This window comes from Prionailurus bengalensis, chromosome D3, assembly GCF_016509475.1.
Source record: "Prionailurus bengalensis isolate Pbe53 chromosome D3, Fcat_Pben_1.1_paternal_pri, whole genome shotgun sequence".
NCBI lineage: Eukaryota > Metazoa > Chordata > Mammalia > Carnivora > Felidae > Prionailurus > Prionailurus bengalensis.
Window position 1 is genome coordinate 18,266,273 of NC_057356.1, and position 17,577 is coordinate 18,283,849.

Consider the following 17,577-nt stretch of genomic DNA (forward strand, 5'->3'; position numbering starts at 1 on the left):
GAGGTGGCTTGATCACATTGGACATTAATGTTTGTTTCTTCTTCTAACATATTCTGCTTCAAGTCCTTCCCTTCCTTCTTTTCCCTCTTTCTTCCCTTCATCTATCTCCTCCTTTCTTCCTACCCTCCTCCTTCCTTCAAACATATTTAAATTGTAAGTAGCTAGGGGGTGCTAAGGGCTCTTTGCAGATGGAGAGGCCCAGAGAACCATTTCGTCTGAGCTTACAGTGGCCAAGAACCAAATGGTTAGGCTTTGGACGTCCTTTCCAAATGAGGATGGTTTGTAGACTCACACAGAAAAGTCAACAGGACTGAAAAAAGACAAAGGTTCACTTTACGATAGTTTCACCTGCCGGGTACTGAGACGTGTAGATGGTAAGTCGTGAAATTATCGGGGAAATAGCACACTTAAATTGCTTTGTGTTTGGTTTGTGCATTTAAAGTTACAATGTGTTAAATATCAATAAGTAAACATTCTATTGCACTTAGTTTGTGTCCACACTTAGTTGTTATAAAATCCAGGCTCTCGGATGAACAATCTTCTTCCGTATTTAGTCTCCCATTCAAATTTTTCCATCATGTGTCCCAGACCTTTTGAACCTCATCTCTTGTTTTTTCTAACATGGCGGTCCAGTTGAACTGAGCCATTTTCTTTACTGCGTTAGTCACCAATCTTCTTTTTGCCTTGAGTTTTGCTATTTCCTTGGCCTTTTATGCCTCCTCCTACCTTTCCACCAATATAAGGCCATTCCTCCTTCACAGACCAGATTCAAATTGTACCTTTTCCACATTGTCTCCATGTAGCCTGCTATGCTCTGACCATTTTTCTGGCCACTCTGTGAGTTCTCTCAGTACATGTCCTATAAATCAGCCACGCATCATCTTTCTCTTATTTAATCCTCTCCTTAAAGCATCCTGTATTTGTGATTTGTCTCTTCCTGGAGAATACATTCTAGAAGAGAAGGGACATACACACAGAGATCGAATAAATGCCAAGGAAAAGAATGAACAAACCACCGAAGAATTGTGGTCCCAGTCCAATTCAGTCATTATTTACTTGGGTGATGAACTACAGCTTTCCGCAGCTCCATTAATATCTCATTTCCTGGTATTTGGTAATAGGAGACAACATTCTGAGATCTGTGAATCTAGAATAGGCAGCACTTGCTAACCATATAAATTAGGGCACTCTCGAAGCTGCTGAAATGGAGACCTCCAAAGGGCAGAGCCTTAAAGACAATAGAAGCTGTTTTGCTCAACAGTCCAGAGGTAGGTGAGTAGCCCAGTGTGGACAGGTGTTTCTGTTCCACAGGCCATCTAGAATGGCTCTACCGTTTCCTGGGGGCTGTTCTTGTTTGCGTGGTCAAAGCTTACCACCAGGTCTATAATCCAACTCACGGGAAGAGGACAGACGGAAGGGGAAGCCACACAATGGCCGAACGTGTGCACCTTGCTCCTGCTCACCTTCCATGATGAGTCACATGGCTACTTCCAACTGCAAGGGAGGTTGGGAAATGTAGTTTCTAGCTGAGCAGCCATGCGCCTAGCTAACAGTTGGGGAAGGGTTCTCTAGTCCTAAAAAGAGAAAAGGGGCAGTCGGCCACGTCGAGTCCCTGCTCTCTGCAATGTTAGGGGAAAAAGAGATGTGTTTTCTCCATTCGAAAGACCTTACAAAGGGCCACAGCAGCCGGATTACAGCTGACCTGTCTAGCCAACCACTTGTTCCTAAGTATCCTGCAGTCTACCTAAACCTGGACGTTTGCCGATTTTTCTGCCTTTTTGTTGTTGTTGGAGTGCTGGAAAGGATTTCTTACCTCATCCTTCAAAGACCATCTCAAATACCACCTCCTGCTCAGAGGCTCCAAATGGATCTTGTGTAGAGATAGCCCTTTGTTCATGTCTTTTTCTTGGCCTGATATATCGGTTACTGGCATTCCTGCATCATCTGATCGTGTCTACATCTTATGCTTCTCAGGGGGTATTTCTGCATCTTGGACCCTCCTGCACAGCAGGTACTTATGAATGGGAGTGGCTGACAGCATCCCAACTTGCATTTAGTGGTGCTTATGATGAGCTATCTTGGGTTTCCATGGTTCCTTACCTCATGCAATCCAAAGACAATCCTGTGAGGTAGGGTATACTGTTCCCCCCACCCCTCATTTCATGGTTGCAAAAACTGAGGCTTAACCAGATGAAGACACTTTCCCAAAGTCCCTCCGTCAGCAAGCAGTGGAGACAGACCTCACTCCCAACTGACTGGGCTGTAAAACTTTTGGGCCTCTTTTTTTTTTTTTTAATATATATATCTTTAAAAAAATTTTTTTTTCAACGTTTATTTATTTTTGGGACAGAGGGAGACAGAGCATGAACGGGGGAGGGGCAGAGAGAGAGGGAGACACAGAATCGGAAACAGGCTCCAGGCTCCGAGCCATCAGCCCAGAGCCCGACCCGGGGCTCGAACTCACGGACCGCGAGATCGTGACCTGGCTGAAGTCAGACGCTTAACCGACTGCGCCACCCAGGCGCCCCAATATATATATCTTTAACGTGTGTTTTAGAGAGAGAATGTGAGCAGTGGAGGGGCCGAGAGAGAGAGGGAGACACAGAATCCGAAGCAGGCTCCAGGCTCTGAGCTGTCCGCACAGAGCCCGATGCGGGACTCGAACTCATGAACTGCAAAATTATGACCCCAGCCGAAGCCAGAGGTTTAACCTACTGAGCCACCCAGGTGCCCCTCTGGCCTTTTATCCTAAAGTCTTTCCTGATCTCTTGAGATGAGTCGAATAACACTGTGAGCATGTGTGTGCATGCGTGTATGTGTGTGTATTGGGGGTGGGGGGCAACAGTGTTCCTGCCATAGCGCTTCTGTTTATAGGAGGCCTTCAAAATCTTACCTATTTTTCCATAAAAGAGTGTTCAAAACACCTTAAGGCTTCATGTGTAAATTTTTAAGGGGGGGGGGCGGGGAAGAAGGGCTTACCATTAATAAGTTAACATTCTCACCTGGAGCCGTCGTCCCTTCAAACACTAGAACGTTTAGTGTAGCAAAGGCCTTGACGAACATTGAGGAGGAGAAGGAAAACATCGAGGAAGAGACTTTGAATGAAATCTAACTGTATTCAAAGAGAAAACAAAAAATCCTGCATGGCAACGGGCAAGGAACAAACGGAGATAGTTAATTGCAACACAGGTTAGAGGGTCAATTTCTGTAAGTCATAAAGCGTTCTTGGAAGTCATGTGGATCTCGGGCATGTGAAGAGCGGCTTAACTTCCCTTACAATTAAAGCAGTCCTCCTGTTTATCCCTCGGAGAGGTGACCAGCAAAGCTTCTGGTAACACAGAGTGATAGCCAGCAAGCCAAGCTGTGGTGGAAAGAACATGCTGGAAATGTAAATTCGTGCAGTGTGGAGCAAAACACCAATAGCACAGAAACCTTGACTTAGCAGTTTCAGTTAGGAAGTCCGTATCCTACAGTTTGCCATCTGTTTGTGCCTCACGGTCAGATGTACGGCATTATCTATAGTAGCCAAAAACTTAGAACAGCCTAAATACTCACCTCTGGGGGCTGGTTCAATATTCTAGAGTGGTTTAACACAACAGGAACCCTCACGGCTGACAAAAAAGAACCTTAGGTGGGGCGCCTGGGTGGCTCAGTCTGTTAAGCGTCTGACTTTGGCTCAGGTCATGATCCCCCAGTTCGGGGGTTCGAGCCTTGCGTCGGGCTCTGTGCTGACGGCTCGGAGCCTGGAATCGGCTTTGGATTCTGTGTCTTCTCTCTCTGCCCCTCCCCTGCTCGCACTCTATCTCAAAAATAAATATTAAAAGAAAAACCACTAGACAATATAACTGCACACTTGGAGTACCTGGCACCTGCAGAGGTCACTTTTAATGTCTCCCTTTTCTACACCACAAAATTTTTTTTCCGTAATCGTGAAATGAAGCAAATGACAACCGTCAGAAAATAAATGCAGTGCAATGTGTTTTATTGAACTTTGTATAAAATCATGCCAGTAAAACGTTTCAAAATTAAAATATTTTAGCACAAAATAGGGAAAGGAGTAGTGGGCTGGTCCTTTATAATTACATGAATTGGGGCGCCTGGGTGGCGCAGTCGGTTAAGCGTCCGACTTCAGCCAGGTCACGATCTCACGGTCCGTGAGTTCGAGCCCCGCGTCGGGCTCTGGGCTGATGGCTCAGAGCCTGGAGCCTGTTTCCGATTCTGTGTCTCCCTCTCTCTCTGCCCCTCCCCCGTTCATGCTCTGTCTCTCTCTGTCCCAAAAATAAATTAAAAACGTTGAAAAAAAATTTATAATTACATGAATATATCTTTTGACCAAAGTGGGGAACGTTCTACCAGCACATTTGTCACAGTAACGAATAATAACTTGATAGGTTTTTAAGCCTCGACTTCTGCATAATTTGTCAGCATTTCCAATAGTGATCTTTTTTTTTTTTTTTTTGCATATGTATGTTGAATAGGTGTGAAGCAATAGATATGCAAGTAGGAAAAGTCTTTCTTCTTTTCTTTTTTGAGTAATCTCTACATGCAACGCTCGAACTCACAACTCAAGATCCACAGTCACATGCTCTCCAGACTGAGGCAGCCAGGCACCCCCAAGCAGGAGAAGTCTTAAATAAGCAGGATAAATTTGGTAGAGACTCACAAAAATTCCTTTTCACAACACATTCCAGAAATGGCATTATCCGTGTCTTTCTATCTTCAGATCAATTCTCGGAGCTTTCAAATGTCTCCACAGCCGAAGATTTCCACTAAAATAACTTCGCTAGAGAGTTTGTTACGTTTAGTAAAAAGTTCTCAAGCGTTTCTTTGACAAAAATCAGTTCGTGGCTGATTGTTTCCATTTGGTTGGTCTTTGTTTATTTCCAGCCAAAGGCTATTCTTCAGAGCTTGCTGTATGTAACAAGGGAGTCGGCCACCATGGCCCCTGTTGAGGCAGACAATTTGAGGCAGGCACAGAAGTGGGAAAGCTTTATGGGGCGGGCAGGGAGAAAGGAAGCTTCTGGTAAGCTCAGAGCGGGAGGCAGTTGGCACGGGAATCTGGAGGCGGGCTAACTGGAAGGGCATTCTGTGTGATCAGTTAGGGAGCTTATCTGGCTTTCTCTGGTTGGTCCTCAGTTGGAAATGGGAACAAAAATGAAAGAAGCTTGGCCGTTGTGAATGTAGTCCTGGCAGTTTTGTGCTGTTGGTTTTGGGGTCGTTGCTTGGCTTTCCTGGATTGTTACTAGAGATCGATAGCAGTTTGGTTCCTGGCAGGTCTGACCCAGCAGGCTGGCTTCCTGGGCTGCTGGTTATAGGTAATGGGTCAGTTTTCTGGGCAGCTTGCTGCACGGTTGTAGTTCAGGGCTTTGTTTTTATGTACGAGCTGGTCATTGTTTGTATAGTCAGTCTCTCATGATACCTTATTGCATCCTTTGCTTTATTTAATTTATTTTTTTAATATAATTTATTGTCAAGTTAGCTAACATACAGTATATACAGTGTGCTCTTGGCTTCGGGGTAGATTCCCATGATTCATTGCTTACATACAATGCCCAGCGCTCATCCCAACAAGTGCCCTCTTCAATGCCCATCACCCATTTTCCCTTTCCCCCGTGTCCCCCCATCAACCCTTAGTTTGTTCTCTGTATTTAAGAGTCTTTTATGGTTTGCCTCCCTTTCTGTTTCAGACTATATTTTTCCCCTTCCCTTTCCCCATGGTCTTCTGATAAGTTTCTCAAATTCCATGTATGAGTGAAAACATGTGACTGGCTTATTTCACGTAGCCTAATACCCTCCAGTTCCATCCACATCATTGCAAATGGCAGGATTTTATTCTATCTCATTACCGATTAGTATTCCATTGTGTATATATACCACATCTTCTTCATCCATTCATCAATTGATGGACATTTAGGCTCTTTGCTGAATTTGGCTAATTCAACAAATTTGGCTCTTGTTGAAAGAGCTGCTATAAACATTGGGGTACATGTGCCCCTGTGCCTCAGCATTCCTGTATCCTTTGGAGAAGGGCTAGGAGTAGCCCTTCCTAGTAGGGCTATTGCTGGGTCATAGGGTAGATCTATTTTTGCTTTTTTGAGGAACCTCTGCACTGTTTTCCTGAGTGGCTGCACCAGTTTGCATTCCCACCGACCGTGCGTGAGGGTTCCCATTTCTCCACGTCCTCGCCCGCATCTGTTGTCGCCTGAGTTGTTAATCTTAGCCGCTCTGATTGGTGTGAGGTGGTATCTCAGTGTGGTTTTGATTTGTCTTTTCCTGATGAGGAGTGATGTTGAGCATTTTTCATGTGTTTATTAGCCATCTGGATGTCTTCTTTGGAGAAGTGTCTGTTCATGTCTTCTGCCCATTTCTCCTGCTATTCTTTAAAACCTGTTCTTTTTTTTCCCCCTACATGTGTATCCACTTCCTTACATTTTGCGGTTGCGAATCTAAGGAATTTCTCCACTGCTAAGCCACAGATCATGGCTTTCACACAATTTTCTCTGGGAGGGATCTTCAAGGGACAGTTCTAAAGGCTGACTCTGGCTCTTTACACATTTTTTTTTTTTAAATGATTGATGAACTTCATTTAAAACTTCCTGTGAGAAAAAGAACTCCGAAAAGAAAAAAAAAATGCATATGGCTATCCTTACTTCTAATCTATTGTTTAAGCCCAGAAACAGGTACAAAATATGACAGAGGCTGGACACATAGACCTGTGCCCAACGTGAGCACAATTCTCATTCAACATGATCTCACTCTGAATAGGAACACATGTGGCGGAGTCTGTGTGTTAGAGGAAGACCACGTAACTAGGAAATCCCCAAGTTCTACATAGAATTCAGTGCTGTTTAAAGGATAATCCATGGGGCGCCTGGGTGCCTCAGCCGGCTGGGCGTCTGGCTTCAGCTCAGGTCCCAATCTCACGGTTCATGAGCTCAAGCCCCACATCAGGCTCTGTGCCGACAGCTCCGGAGCCTGGAGCCTGCTTCGGATTCTGTGTCTCCCTCTCTCTCTGTTCTTCCCCCACTCACACTCTGCCTCTGTCTCTCCAAAATGAAGAAACGTTAAAAAAAATAAAGGATAATCCACAAACTGTGCTAATTTGAAGCTTACAAATACACTATAGCTCAACTATTTCTGTTGAGTTTCAATAATCTAAGACTTAGATGAACCAAAGATTCTTGTGGGATGGAGTATTTTATCCCTGACATTGTCTAGAATTACTGGTGCCTGGTGATGACGTAAAGCAGACTTTTTGTTGATTTTTTTTTATTTTTATTTTTAACGTTTATTTATTTTTGAGACAGAGACAGAACGTGAATTGCGGAGGGGCAGAGAGAGAGGGAGACACAGAATCCGAAACAGGCTCCAGGCTCTGAGCCATCAGCCCAGAGCCTGACGTGGGGCTCGAACTCACGGACCGCGAGATCATGACCTGAGCCAAAGTCGGACGCTTAACCGACTGAGCCACCCAGGTGCCCCTAGTTGGTCTTCTTATGATTTGTAAATTCTCTACAGACACCTGGGTGCTCCTGCCATTCCCAGTGTCCCACCAGTATGCCTCTGGAAGTTTCCTAGCACCGCAGAATGATCATCAAGAGTGAGTAAGGGAAACCTCAGAAGGAAGGAAGCATACGTTGTATGCTCCTGGTTGCATGCATTAAGTGATGCATGCACTTGCATATACATGCATATTTAAGCATAACGTAACTCTGGAAGAACACAGAAGAAATTGTTCAAATGACTCTTTCGAGAAGTCTGGGAAGGGCGCCTGGGTGGCTCAGTCAGTTAGGCATCCAACTCTTGACTTCAGCTCAGGTCATGATCTCATGGTTCGTGAGTTTGAGTACCGCGTTGGGATTCTGTCTCCCTCTCTCTCTGCCCACCCCCCTAGCTCTCTATCTCTCTCTAAATAAAAATAAACTTAAAAAAAAAAAAGATCTGCGTAACTAAGGGGTGGAATGGGAGCTCGTCTCTGTCTAGTTGATTCTCTGGTGACCACGTCTGTTCACCGAGGACCTAGCCGGAGCTCAGCTGAGAAGCCAAGAGCATCTTTTCTTTAGCACAGCTCACTGGAGGTCCTGACTTTGATATTCGGTGACTGGTCAGGAATGTAGGTGACTAATCAGAGATCAGCAGTGGCTGTAACGTAATCTCGAGGGAGGTCCGGTTTCCAGTTCTTATCGGTTGCAAGCAGCCCCGTGTGCCACAGGTGGGTGGCCATCGGGAGCAGTCACCACCTCCTGGGATGAATTATTAACACCACCCCGCCCAGTGAGCTAGAATCGCATCAGACCTTGCTGCTGGGCATCTCAGGATCAAGGCTTATAAGCCAACGGGGAGGCAGTTTTGAATGGCTCAGCACAAGAGCTGTTAACAACTGATGCACTCTCCCTGCAGGATGGCATCCAAGGTAATGTGACTGGGAGGTGGCCTCATTCTGGCACCTTCTCTTCTATGAGGAGCTCTTTAAACAAGAGTAACAGCTGGGCCTCCAGGAGCGATGGGGCGAGAACGGGGCTCACGGATAAGAGTCTGCATATATTTGGTGAAAATTTTATTTGAGATGGTTGTTCAATGCCACCCTTTGTACTCATTGGGGGGTGCGATCCTTTAGGACGGAAGTTGTGAGGTGTTACCAGTTCATTTCAGATCGCCCTCGAGCTACGCCGTCAATCAACCTTCCTGTGATTATGGAAATAGTCTGCATTTTCCATGTCCAATGCGGTCGCTGCTGGCCGTGTGTGACTACTGAGTGCTTGGGATGTGGCTGGTGTGCTTGGGGAACTGAATTTCCAATTTTACTTTTCATTGATTTGGAGAGCTGCATGGGGTGGAGGCTGCTGCGGTGGGCAGCTCAGGTGGAACCTTAAATAGTAGGTAGGTGCCTGGTATTGAAGAAAATTGTGGGTAGTAATTGCCCTCACATTTGAGACTGTCTGTAAATGTATCCCCGAGGCACCGTGTTTATACTTTTAGATGTGGTAACCCCAAATTGCCCCAGAGAAAGATCACCTTAGGAAGCTAAAACTGAGCTCTTTTCCTAGGCGCTTAGGCAGTGACAATAATTCTCCTGGGGCAGGTGCAAGATGGAATTCGGGTGTCGAACCTACTGGCTTTTTCCAGGGGTTCATTAAAAAGCCTAAAGATTTAGAAGGACAGTTCTCTTTTCTGGTCTTTTTCTTTTCTTTTGCATAACCAAGTCTGTTTAGAAAACATTACCCGTTGGTGGACAATTTCTCCTTCTCTAGACAGCCAAAAAGGTGACAGAAGCATTTGTATATGTGGTGAGAATAATTTAGTAGCCAGCCACACAATCCTCATGCCCGATGAAGAAACTCTAGCTCCAGCCTGTCATCGACCCATCCATTCCGTCAATGATCTGTTTCTATAGCACCTAATAGCGTCGCCTTGGCAACTGGTAACTCCAAATGGCACTGTCCTTGACTGAAAGTGTACTTGAGCTCCCAGAGGTCCCAGCTTTCCTTGTCATTCCCGCATCAGGTCTCAAAACAGGAACCCGAGGGAGCATGATTCATGGGGAAGAATGATTTGGTTCATTAGAGAGGAGTATTTCCTGTGGAGCGGGTCTTGCCGAGGAAATGTGACAGGTGGGCCTGTCCTCAAGCAAAGTGTCATGTGTCATTTTCTAATTGTCATGGCTGTATTGAAATCCACGTAGATGTAATATACGTGCAGATTTATCTATATGTGGTCATACTTTCTTTTTTTTTTAATTTTTTGTTTATTAAAGTGTATTTATTTATTCTGAGAGAGACGGAGACAGCATGAGCAGGGGAGGGGCAGAAAGAAAGGGAGAGAGAGAATCCCAGAGAGGCTCTGCGCCGAGTAGACGTGGAGCTCGAACTCCCGAAACGGAGATCATGACTTGAGCCGAAACCAAGAGTCAGACACTTAACTGAGCCACCAGGCACCCCTATTTTTTATTTTTTACTGTTTTATTTATTTTTGAGAGAGGGAGGGAGGGAGGCAGGCAGAGGGGCAGAGAGAGACGCACACACAGAATCCGAAGCAGGTTCCAGGCTCTGAGCTGTCAGCACAGAGTCCGACGCGGGGCTCAAACCCACAGACGGTGAGATCATGACCTGAGCTGAAGTCACTTAACCAACTGAGCCACCCAGGTGCCCCCTATGTGGTTATACTGTATAAAAAATGAAGGAAAGCTATCCTTCCCCCACTTGTGAATTAATTCCCAGATTGCTTTGGTAAACGTTTGGACATCCTACGTCATAATAAAAACAAGCAAACTATTGATACACCTGACATCTTGGACGGATCTCAAAGGCGTTATGCTGAGTGGAAAAAGCCTCAAAAGCTTCTATATTCTGTGACTCCGTTTATAGATCATTCTCAAAATAACATCATTATAGAGCTGATGAACAGAATACTGGTTGCCAGGAGTCACAGAAAAATTGTCGTATGACTTTAGGAAATGACAGATCATTTGTGTCTTGTTGGTCATGGTGCACATGGGATAAAATTATATAGAAGCACATGACATGAGTGCATATAAGAACTAGTAAGATGTGTGGGCACCTTGGTCCTTGGTGGCTCAGTCGGTTAAGTGTCTGATTCCTGATTTCGGCTCAGATCGTGAGATCGAACTCCCCCCGCCCCATCCTCACTCCCCTCCCCGTTGGGCTTGGTGCTGGGTGTGGAGAGTGTTTGGGATTCTGTCTCCCCCGCCCCTCCCCCGGTTGTGCACATGGGTGCACATGTGCACTCACTCTCTCTTCAAAAGAGAAAAGTGAAATCTGAATAAAGTGTGAAGAATGTCCTAGTGTTGATTTCCTGGTACGATAGTTATTGTTACCTTTGGGGGAGGCTAGAGGAAGGTACATGGGACCTCTCTGTACTGGTTTAGCAACTTCTTGTGAATCTATAATTATTTCAAAATAAATAGTTTTTTGTTTGTTTGTTTCAAGCCTTGGGGCACCTGGGTGGCTCAGTCAGTTATGCGTCTGACTCTGGATTTCGGCTCACATCATGATCTCATGGTTCATGAGGTCGGGCCCCGCATCGGGCTCTGTGTTGAGAGTGTGGAGCCCGCTTGGGATTCATACTCTCTCCCCCTCTCTCTGCCCTCCCCTCTCTGCCCTGTTTCTGTCTGTCTCTCAAAAGAAATAAACTTTATGAAAAGATTTTTTTAATGTTTATTTATTTTTGAGAGAGAGAGAGAGAGAGAGAGAGAGAGAGCATGAGCAAGCAGGTGAGGGGCAGAGGGGGGGGGGGGGGACACAGAATCCGAACAGGCTCCAGGTTCTGAGCTGTCAGCGCGGAGCCCGATGTGAGGCTTGAACTCATGAACTGTGAGATCATGACCTGAGCCGAAAAGTCAGACGCTTAATTGACTGAGCCACCCAGGCACCCTAGAGATAAACTTAAAAAAAATAAATAAATAAAAGCCTTATTTGGAAATATTGGCAACGAAGCCAGTGGAAATGACCTGAGAAGGAGCTGGGCTTGAGGAGCAGAACAAAATGAATAATGATGCTACTCTTTACTGAGCACTGGGTTCATGCCACTCAACTGGGCACCATCCACATGATGGCCTTTTTTAGTTCATGGGTAATTTATTCAAAAGCTTACTTTCTCAAAGTCATCTGCACAGCTGGCCTCTTTGCTCCAAGGTAGTAGAATTGTGGGAACTTGTTGTTTAGTCGGAAATCTGTATACGCTCCTTTGCCAGATAATGAGGAAGCAACTCATGATTCAAATCCATGTTCAATGTTCATACGGAATGGCTGCCTCCATGCTTCTTTTCTTTCTTTCTTTTGTTTACAGTCTTTTTTTTTTTTTTTAGTGTATTTATTTTGGGAGAGGCAGAGAGTTTGAGCAGGGGAGGGGCAGAGAGAGAGAGCGTGGGGGAGAGAGAGAATCCCAAGCAGGGTCCACACTGTCAGTGCAGAGCCTGATGTGGGGTTCAATCCCATGAACCGTGAGATCGTGACCTGAGCCAAAATCAAGATTCAGACGCCTAACTGACCTGAGCCACCCAGATGCCCCCATAGTCTTTGTTTTTAAAGTCCAGCTTGTCTGGGGTGCCTGGGTGGCTCACTCGGTTGAGCATCCAACTTTGGCTCTGATTATGATCTCTTAATTCACAAGTTCAAGTACCATGTGGGGGCTCTGGGCAGACAGCTCAGAGCCTGGAGCCTCCTTCAGATTCTGTGTCTCCCTTTCTCTCTGCCCCTCTCCCGCTCATTCTCTCTCTCTCTCTCTCTCTCTCTCTCTCTCTCTCTCTCTCTCTCTCCCTCCCTCCCTCCCTCCCTCCCTCCCTCCCTCTCTCTCTCTCAAAAATAAATAAACATAAAAAAATTAAAATCTAGCTTATCTGATGTAAGTATGGCTACTCTGGCTTTCTTTAGACCTCCATTTGTGTGATAAATATTTCTCCATCCCCTCACTTTCAATCTGCAGGTGTCTCTAGGTCTAAAATGAGTCTCTTGTAGGCAGCAGATAGATGGGCCTTGTTGTTTTTTGTTTTGTTTTTTTCTGTGTGTTTTTTTTTAAATCCATTCTTACACCCTTTGTTTTTTGATTGGAGCATTTAGTCCACTTACATTGAAAGTAATTATTGATCTGTATTTCTTGCCATTCTGGTACTTGTTTTGTCATTGTTTCTGGAGATTTTCTCCGATCCTTTCTTGTCTTTGTCCCTTTGGGTCTCTCCTCTGCTGTTGTAGAATGGAATGTTCTCTATATATCTGTTGAGTCCACCTGGTCCAGCGTGTCGTTCAAAGCCATTGTTTCCTTGTTGATTTCCTATTTAAATGACCAGTCCATTGATGCAAATGGGGTCTTAAAACCCCCTACTATTATTGCATTATTTCTTCTTCCTTTACGTTTGTTATTTTATATATTTGAGTGCTCTCATGTTGGGTGCATTCTTAAAATTGTTATATCTTCTTTTTGGATTGTCTTCTCGGTGATTATATAATGCCCTTTTTTTGGTCTCTTTTGACACACTACGTTTCAGATAAGTACTTTGCTGCTGTCCAAATATATTTCGGTGACTATGTATTTTTAGGACTCTGTAACCCCATCAGAGTCAAATACACAGGTAAGTTAAAAAAAAAAACACAACAACTTTGTTTTAAAATAATAGCAGACTCCCCAAGTTGCAAAAATAGCCACACAGAGGTCCCATGTACACTTGACCCGGTGTCCCTCGATGATGTCGTACGTAACTACCATACGATATTTAAACCAGGACGGGTGACGCTGGCGCGAGGTGTGTGGGGAGTGCTACGCCGTTTTAACACATCTGTAGATTTGTGGGACACCTACTGCATTGAGTAGTTACTTGGACCCTGGTTGTCTTAAGTCCTAATTCGCTAAGCCCCTTACACCTCTGGTAGACTCATTTTCCTGTCCGGTTAGGAGGCGGTGTCACTAGGAGGCGGGAGAAGCGGCACCCAAGCAATATGTTGAATTCAGAGAGTAATTGGGTCCAGTGAGCTCCTTCCCCTTACTCCTGATGGCTTTCCTTTACGATTTTGCAACTCATTTTGGTATGCCTTATTTTTAAAGCAAAGATTCATCTAAACCGTGGTGCGTGTATGTGTGTATTACTACTTTAAAAACTCTTTTGAACACTTGCCTCCCATCACCCCCACTGTCTTATCTTTTGATTAACGAAGAGCAAGCATCTTATATTGAAATCTTGAAGAAAAGCAAATTCACCCACAGTTTGACAGCAGGAACTTCTACTATTTTAAGTAACTTCCTAATTAATCATTTTGGGGGGGGGCGGATCTGAGTAAAAGCCATTTAAAAGAGTAGGCATTCAGTCTAGGGTTGATGTCTTTTTTTTTTTTTTAACATATATTTTTTTTTTTTTTTTTTGAGAGAGAGGCATTTAGTCTAGGGTTGTCTTTCTTTTCTTTTCCTTTCTTTTCTTTTCTTTATTTTAATGTTTTTATTTATTTTTGAGACAGAGACAGAGCGTGAGCAGGGGAGGGGCAGAGAGAGAGGGAGACACAGAATCCGAAGCAGGCTCCAGGCTCCGAGCTGTCAGCACAGAGCCCGACATGGGGCTTGAACTCTCGGACTGTGAGATCATGACCTGAGGTGAAATCGGATACTCAACCAACTGAGCCACCCAGGTGCCCCTGGGTTGTCTTTTTTTAAAATACAAATTTATTACTATTTTTTTTTTTTTTTGAGAGAGAGAGAGAGAGAGAACACAAGCAGGGGAGGGGCAGAGAGAGAAGGAGACATAGAATCTGAAGCAGGCTCCAGGTTCTGAGCTGTCAGCACAGAGCCTGGCACGGGGCTTGAACTCAGGAATGTGGTGAGATCATGACCTGAGCCAAAGTGGGTTTGCTGAACCCACTGAGCCACCCAGGTGCCCCCAGGGTTGTTGTCTTCACTGTTCCTATAACTGTGCTTTTATTTCTAAAGTGATTGTAAGTTTCTGGGGACCAAGTACCTCCCATGATGCCTTGCACACATTAGATGCTCAGAAAGTGGTTGATCAGGTGCCGTGTTCACATAGTTAGGATTTTGATTGCGCTCCTGGTTCCTATTTATTAGAATCCCTCAACTTTCAGTGTGCCTGGCTGGTTTGGTCAGTAAAGCCTGTGACTCTTGATCTCGGGGTTGTAAGTTCGAGCCCCACGTTGGATGTAGAGATTATTTAAAACTAAAAACCTTAAAAAATAAACCACTCAACTTTCTAATCTGATCATTGACTTCTTAAGTTGACAATACAGATTCTATGTGCAACATCTCCAGTAGCTTCAGCCGGTTCAAGAAAGTTACTTCATTTTGTCTCTGCTTGAGTCAAGCATCATCTAACCCAGAGGATCCCACGGTGGTCCGAGAAGCTAGGTCTAATTGTGATGTTTTTCATCACTGTCAGAGAAGGTGAAACTCCATTTTCCGTCTCCTACAGTTTCCTAGATACTTAAGATTGTGTCAGACGAGCTTTGCTCTCTTTCTTTGGTTCAGAATTTGTTTTACGACTGAGGGAACAAGAAGGTGCTGTCAATTTGACACAGAAAATGAAGGGTTCTTTTTTTCATCTTTCCAGGGGTAGATCTCTTGTTACAGAAGCCTGGCTCTGTTCATAATTCCACTTTGACTCTTTAAAAGATATTTATTGATGAGAATAATTCTAGTTATTAGCACTAATACTTTAATCAGGGGTACTTGGCCAGAAGACTCATAAATAATACCATAAATTCTATGGAGCACAATTGGGAAATTAGCTATTGCCCGAATTTTTATTCTAATGTTGTCATTCTGACGGCTTCAAATCCAGACCGTTTCACACCATGTGGTGTTTTTTTTTTTTTTTTTTGTTAATTTTTTTTTCAACGTTTTTAATTTATTTTTGGGACAGGGAGAGACAGAGCATGAACGGGGGAGGGGCAGAGAGAGAGGGAGACACAGAATCGGAAACAGGCTCCAGGCTCCGAGCCATCAGCCCAGAGCCCGACGCGGGGCTCGAACTCACGGACCACGAGATCGTGACCCGGCTGAAGTCGGACGCTCAACCGACTGCGCCACCCAGGCGCCCCAACCATGTGGTGTTTCAAAGCACCATTCTTAATGTGTAAGGATCAATCGTGTTATTCTTAAAAGATACAAAACCATATATAAAACATCATCCCAGTGGGGGCGCCTGGGTGGCTCAGTGGGTCAAGTGACCGACTCTTGATTTCAGCTCCGGTCATGACCTCAGAGTTCACGAGATCGAGCCCTGTGTCAGGCTCTGTGCTGACAGCATGGAGCCTGCTTGGGATTCTCTCTCTCTCTCTCTCTCTCTCTCTCTCTCTCTCTCTCTCTCTGCCCCTCCCCCACTTATGTGCATGTATACGCTCTCGCACTCTCTCTCTCTCTCTCAAAATAAATAAACATGAAAATAAAACATTATCCCAATATTTTTACATACATATATGCCTGGGGTGAGGAAGACTAGAAAGGAATATTCCCAAATGAAAACAGTGGTAATTTCTGAATGGTGAATTTATTTATTTATTTATCTATCTATCTATCTATTTATTTTGAGAGAGAGAGAGAGAAAGAGGGAGAGCATACTAGCGGGGTAGGGGAAGAGGGAAGGAGAGAGCCCCAAGCAGATTGCACGCCCATCGTGCAGCCTCACGTGGGGCTCCATCTCAGGACCATGAGATCATGACCTGAGCCAAAATCAAGACTGGGATGCTTAACTGACTTGGCCGCCCAGGCGCCCCGAAGTGGTGATGATTTGTATTCTCTCTATTGTGTCTTTCCAGAGCGTCTGAAACGAAAATGTCCTTCTTTTACAATCAGAGAAAAGATACATTTTAAAAAGCCAATATCCATGGGGGGCTTTTACGCTTGATCTGAGCCAAGAGGCTGAGAAGCGATTTCCGTGAGGGGCTTTAGCAGATGTTTGTTCAACACACTTTTCCTTCTCCTTTGCCTGCTCGGTCTCATCATAAACCAGGGTTAACAGCCAAATCCAGAAAAGTCAGTTTTGTTTTTGTTTTCAGTATAGTTCACACACAGTGTTGCGTTAGTTTCACGTGTAGGACGTAGTGGTTGGACAAGTAGATACATTACGCTTTGCTCACCACAGATGCCACAACCATCTGTCCCGTATATCCCTATTGCAATGTCATTGACTGTATTCCTTATGCTGTGCCTTTTCTTCCCGTGATTGATTTACTCCATACGTGGAAGCCTGTATCTCCCCAGGAAAGTAAATTTTTAAAAACTGTACACACTGATCTTTATTCCATTTTTGGGGTGTGTGCGCAAGAATTCTCTTTGCGGAATGAACATTTCCAGGAAGTTGATCCAGCCCGTGGCTAAAGACCTTGTACGTTTTGGGTTTTTTTTATTAAAAATTGGGGGCAGGGGCACCTGGATGGCTCAGTTGGTTAAGTGTCCGACTTTGGCTGAGGTCATGATCTGGTGGTTCATGGGTTCGAGCCTCGCATCGGGCTCTGTGCTGACAACCTCAGAGCCGGCAGCCTGCTTCAGATTCTGTGTGTGTGTGTGTGTGTGTGTGTGTGTGTGTGTGTCTCCTCCTCCTCTGCATGCTCTGTGTCTCTCAAATATTAAAAACAATAAATTTTGGGGACAGAAAAGGTATGTTTCTTCAGAAAGAGGAATCTGAGAGACTGGCAGTATCTCTTTGGTTTTGGTGTCTACCTACCCTTTTAGAAATTTGAGATGAGACCTTTTGGGCCTCCCTCTCCAGAAGAAAATAAAGGGGTAGGGGGGCGGTCTGTCCTGCCTGGCAAGTCCTGGCAATGTCACAAAAAGAAAATGAGCTGACTGGCTTTGGACATGGAGGAAAAAGGGTTGGAAAATCCCTAATGAATTCCAGACGTAGCAAAAGAAAGACCGTTGAACTTGAAATTTGCATAAACTGTGCTAAACTTCTCAGGGGATGTCGATACTGCAGGTCTGTGGACCCAGCTTTGAGGAATGGGGTTCTAACCATGGTCCCGGGCTACCCGGACCTATTCGTTGGAATGGCCTGGGGTACCTGTTACACATCCAGATTCCTGGGCCCTACTCTGCCATTTCCCAGACTTTTCCAGGCGATCCTCTGCC